General features: G+C 43.5%; 1 long non-coding RNA gene across 1 annotated transcript; it reads right to left on the bottom strand.

The window, feature by feature from the left end:
- Positions 1-2,764: 2,764 nt before the first annotated feature.
- On the bottom strand, positions 2,765-3,655 carry LOC118613913. Its single transcript, XR_004956012.1, has 2 exons — positions 3,432-3,655; positions 2,765-3,293 (listed from the first exon to the last, which is right to left on the bottom strand). It is a non-coding gene; the product is annotated as an uncharacterized LOC118613913 (long non-coding RNA).
- Positions 3,656-5,777: the final 2,122 nt, after the last annotated feature.

Genomic DNA, 5,777 nt, shown 5'->3' with positions numbered 1-5,777 from the left:
TTGTTGTTACATTAAATTTGTGATAAATTATTCTACTATATAACATATTCTTCTAACTTAGATTGTTTCTTCAAATATGATACCTGTTGGGAAAGTTATTGTGGGGAGATCAATAACCATTTATGAGATGTTTCTTGGATGAAGGGGCCAATGATGGGCATAATGTGGGAGATAAAAAGAAAAAAAAGTCCAGAATCTTTCTGAGATATTCTAGTCCAATTTACACAACAAAATACATATTCTATCTGAGAAACTATTTGAGGACAACTCAGGCCAGTGGATATTTAAGGAATATCTACTAATTAAAGCTAACATTTACTGATAGCTTCCTAGATTTCAGGCACCGTGTTGACCCTGAGGACACTGCGACCAACCAGACAAAGATGTGTCCTGCCCTACAGAGCTCAGAAGGACAGACAGGAAACATATAGGAACTAGGGGTGACTCTTTAAAAAGGCAAAATATAGGCCACCATAGGAATGTAGAGCCAGAGGACTAAACACAGGATAGAATATAGGGAAGGCCTCCCTTAGAGACTGACATTTAAACTGGGACTTGAAAATGGTAAACCAAAGTACAAAGAGATCAAAGAGATTGCAGATCAGGAAGGATCTTCAAGAAATGAGTTCAGTGGGTCTCCCTAAGCAGAAATTGAAAGGCCAAGATATGGGTCCAAAAGGAGGAAGCCCACCAATAAAGTGAGAATTGAGTTCTGATCTCTGACTCACAAAGGGGATGGTACACTCTACCTTGTTGTCTTTGAATCTCAGTTCTCAAAAGAGGAGGCAGTTCTCAAAGAGGTCCAAGGCAGGTCTGTGATGTTTTCATGGACTCGGGGCAAAAGGGGGCAAAACCATATTCCCATGTTCTGAAGCTAGATAGATTTTTCCTTACAAAGACTAAATAGGAGTGGGGCAGGCAGAGGATAAAGGGAAGGTGATGGAGGAAGCAGAGTTGCAAGAGATCTAGATATTTCAAGGAACTGAGAGAAATTCAAGATATAGAAGCATGGAGACAGAGAGGAGAGTGGGGCTTAGAAGAGGCCAGTAAGGTGGGCTACATCAAGACAGGGCTGGTAGACCATGTGTTATGGATTGAATTGTGTCCCCCAAATTCATATGTTAAAGCTCTAAACCCCAGCATGACTATATTTGGAAATAAGGTCTTTAGGAGATAATTAAGGTTAAATTAGATGCTAAGGGTGGGGATCTAATGTGATAGGATTGGTGTTCTTATAAAAGGAGGAAGTGACACAAGAGAGTTTTATCTCTCTCCTTGCATTTGCACAGAGAAAAGTCTATATGATCACATGAGGTTACAATAGTCACCTACAAGCCAGAAGGGGCCTCGAGATTAAACCTATGTTGCTGGCACCTTGATCTTGGACTTCCAGCCTCTGGAATTGTGAAAAATAAATTTCTGTTGTTTAAGTCACCCAGTCTGTGGTATTTTGTTATGACAGCTTGAATAGGCTAATATACCGTACTGAGAATTTTGAACATATTTTTAAAAGTTTGGTGGGAAACCACTAAGGCTTTAATCTGAGGATAGACATGCTTACATTTAGGTCTGTGAAGGCTCACTCTGGCTGCAAAGTGGAGAGGGGATCTGAGCAGGGCAAGACTAGAAGCAGAGGGATAAGGTAGGAGGTGAGTGTATGTACCCAGGCTGGAGATGATAGAGGTTTGGAGCATGGTGATGTGGAGGTGAGGAAAACTGGAGAGACCTGAGAGACCTTTACAAGGAAAAGTCAACAGAACTCGAGATTAATAAAATGAGAGGAGAGAGAGGGGAACTCCAAAGGCCCCTAAGGTACAGTAGAAAGAGCACTGGGCTGGGAGTCCCAGCATCGAGGTTCTAATCCTATATCTGCCACCAGTAAATTACCCAATGGCTTTTGGCCAAGTCGTCTTACCACCCTTCGCTGCTTTAGTTTCCTCATCTCACAGGACGTGATGGAGCCCACTGATTCCATGATCCCATCCGATTTTGTTATCCTATGATGCTATGAAGTAAACACATTAGAGAGGACAAATTAAAACAAAGGTGTCACCTCTGCCAAGGCTAGGTCATATACTTAAGGATGCATTGGTATGCTTCACTATTCTTCTATCTCCCTCAGAAGACTGAGGGCTTCTACAGAGCAAGAGCTGCATATTGTGTACCTGGGACCATAGCAGGCATATGGTAATTGATTCATTGTACTTGTTAAATTAATTAATTTATAGTGCTGAGATATGGTTATTCTAGGAAGGTGTCTTGGTGCAATGTGTTGTGTGTTTTCTGTACACAGGGCACTGTAGTGGATGGAAGGGCCATCAGAATAAACAGGAAGGCCGGTCATGAACCTTACATCAAGTCATTAAACACACAAGGACAAAAATGATTGTGTTTCTAGTTGTGGTAGGTGCTAAAAGGAAAAGTACTGGGTACTGTAAGTGTGTAATAGAGAGACTGAACTTGGGGTAGAGGAAAGTTTTTTCTGAAAGGATAATAATAAGGATGAGGTGATTTACTCACAGAATTTAGGAGCGAAGAGAGGAAGAGAGGAGAGGGGAGAGACATTTAGATAGAAGGAAAAATAAGCATACATGGAGGACTAAAGCAGGAAGGGGTTCTGGTGAAAATACGAGAAAGAAACCCACTAGAATGCTAATGTTGGCTATATTTAGGCTGTGGAATTATGGGTATACATAATTCTTTTGTATACATTTTGAATTTTGTGGATTTTCCACAACAAGGATCTATTACTTTAATCATCAGAGTGGGGAAACAACATTATAGACTTAAAATAATAAAGGATGTGGGGAGAATGGGTGTCATGGGGAGGGCACATTCCAGAGGGATCGGTGACCTAAGCAGTGACTAATTCCTGCATGGGGGAGAGCAGTGAGCACATTGGTAGGTCTGGAACAAAGCAGCAAGGGTGACTCACAAACAATACCGTTGAAGCTAGTCTGTCATGGTCCATGAAGGTTAGCCCAGGGGTTGGAGGTTGTATGAGAAGTCATAGTGAGCTACTTGTAGAGCGCCTGAGTGGTGAGGATATGCATTTAGCAGAGGGAAGTGGAATGGAGACAATCCAGAGACAAAAAGACCCCCTAAGAGGTTCCCGTGAGGCTCATGCAGAGGAGCAGGGGCCTGGTTAGGATGCTGGTCCCACACAGGGAGCTTGCTTCAGTCTTCTTTGTTACTTCCCAGGCATCAAGGGGTTAGGCTGCCCCATGCTTTCTGCCCTCACAGCGGAAGTGGAAACTGTGGTTTCCGAAGATCCTTCCTGATCTGCAATCTCTCTGAAAAAGAAACCGCTAGGTCAGGGACATTTCTAAAGAGATAGTCAAAGATTGGTTTGGGAGAATGGCATGGCAGGGCACGAGCAGGATTTGGAAAACTGAAGCCCAATGCAAGTTCCAAGACCTGCTCCCACTCACTCTTGATCCAGATCAGTACCCTTGCACCCACACCAAATGCTTTGCCAGGATTTCCCCCTGAGGCTGAGAAGCATTTTTAGGGCTGGGATGGGAGTTGGTAAGGGAGTGGAAATTGGCTCTCCTCTCCCCTCTGAGCCAGACCCACAGGAACTGCCTCAGCCACTTCCCTTCTAAGGTTTCCCTCTTCCTCCTATATAGTTATCTCAGATCACCATCTGATTGCTCCATCTGAACCTCCTTGGCATCTTCCACTCACCTCACATTCCCGATGTGGGTGATGCCTGCTCATTGCCAGCACTTCATCCTGGCCTTCCACCCAGCCCAGAAGCTAAATGCAGTGTTCTAGCCATTGCCTGTTCCCACAAGAAAAGAGACGTAAAATCGTATTAAATCATTATGTTAAAGTGGTGTATCAAAATCAAGACCTTCAGTGATTGAGGGATCTCTGTCCGTAGCCCTGTCATTGGTCTTGTGCTACTTGCTCTGAGGACAGAAAAGGCAGAGACATTGAAGAAACAGTCCCAGCCCTGAGTAATTTCACTTGGTCTTTGGAGGCATCAAGTTCTTTTTAAAAGTAGCATCAGCCCAGAAGACCTAGGTTCATATCATAGCTGAGCTACTGCTAGTTGAGTCATCTGGGGTAGCCCACTTATCCCTCTAAGCCTTGTTGTCTTCAACTATGAAATGGTCATGATAGCTAGCTTAGGATCAAATGATGCAGTGTATGTGCAAAATGGGTAGACTTTAAAAGGAGTTCTTCCTTCTGCAGGTAGCTATTGTGAGCCTATTATTGAGCAAATACTCATAATATAAAGATTAAAAAGACAAAAAGTCACAGGCTGTATCCTTACCCCCAGAAAGTTCCACAAACTGTTGTAATTATCGATGACTGTTGAATGGGACTGCTCATAAGAAGAAAATGGAGAGCTCTGACAGAGTATGGCAGATTGCATTTCCAAAGATGAGTGAGTGCCCCTCTCCCATGCTCTTCTTGTCAGATGACTGACACTCCAGGACCAGGTCATGTTCCCTCCCTTTGAATTTAGGTGTGCTGTGACTGCTGTGAACAATGGGGTAGGGAGAAAACAATGTAGATTATAAAAAGAATATGGTTCCTGTCTCAGTTACCCAGCCACCATGTACGAGAAACTCAATCTAGACCACAGACAGAGGAACTAAGGCCCCTAGCCAACAGCCAGTATCCACTGCTAGACATGTGAGTGAGGGATCCTGCAGACAGCTCTAGTCTCCATCTTTCTAGTCTTCCAGCTATGACCCCAGACATCATGGAGCAGAGAAAAGCCAACTCCACCATGCTCCATCCAAATTTCTGCCCCACAGAATCTGTGAACATAACAAAGGCCATCTTGTACCCTAAGTCTTCATAATCTGTTTGGCAACATCAGATAATCTGAGCATAGAGTAACTTCAGGACAAGCAAGAATGAGTAGCATATAAATTGAAGTAGAAAGTGCCCTAGAGGAGTTGAGGGTTAGTCAGAAAGAAATGACATTAAATGCGGAAAGCATTACTAGCCCTCACCATGAAGTTTCTAATCCTGTCCTGCTGTGAAATTCTTCCCTCAAAGGCCACTAACAACTTCCCAACTGACCAATAAATAAATAAATAAATAAATAAATAAATAAATAAATAAATAAATAAATAACTGCCTCGACTTTTTCTCTCTCTCTTTTTTTACACCTTCGGCACCCAGTCTTCCTAAGTGATCTCCCATCCAAGTACTAACCAAGCCTGACCTTGCTAGCTTTCGAGATCAGACAGGATCAGGCTTGTTCAGGGTAGCATGGCCATGGAGAGCTCATTCCTTCTTGTCGACACTATCACCTGTATGCCAAGTCCAATATCTAGATAGCGAGTCTTATTCCTCCATGTGAACCCCCATCTCATATGTCAAGTTTCCCACTAGTCATATGTCAATACTTTATTTCTCTGCCACCTCAAATCCAACACACCCAAAATGGACTCACTATAATGGATGCCTCATTCATATCCTTTTTAGCAGTGAGTCTGCTCATCTTCCAGCTGCTGGGCATGTTGTCTAATTTATACACTGCCGTCTCCTTTTCTGGAGGATTGCCCTAAACTAAATGGGAGCTAAGCCATCCCTGCTTACGCACACTTTGGACAGACCTCAGCCAATGATTGCCTGACATGGGGCTGCAAAACACCAGCCTCCTTGCCTCAAGGTGGAGCCAACTCTTGTGCCATTTGTGCCAAGAGCCTCCCTCTCTGTGGGCTTGGACTGAGGCTCAGCCTATATTCTTGCTTAGCTTCTTCCCCTTTGCCATCCAGTTGGCCTCACTCTCCTTCTTCTCCCACAATGAA

This window comes from Rousettus aegyptiacus, unplaced genomic scaffold (genome assembly GCF_014176215.1).
Source record: "Rousettus aegyptiacus isolate mRouAeg1 unplaced genomic scaffold, mRouAeg1.p scaffold_m13_p_1, whole genome shotgun sequence".
NCBI classification, from domain to species: Eukaryota; Metazoa; Chordata; class Mammalia; order Chiroptera; family Pteropodidae; genus Rousettus; species Rousettus aegyptiacus.
Note: the sequence above shows the minus strand (reverse complement) of the source record. Positions and strands in the feature narration are given on the sequence as shown.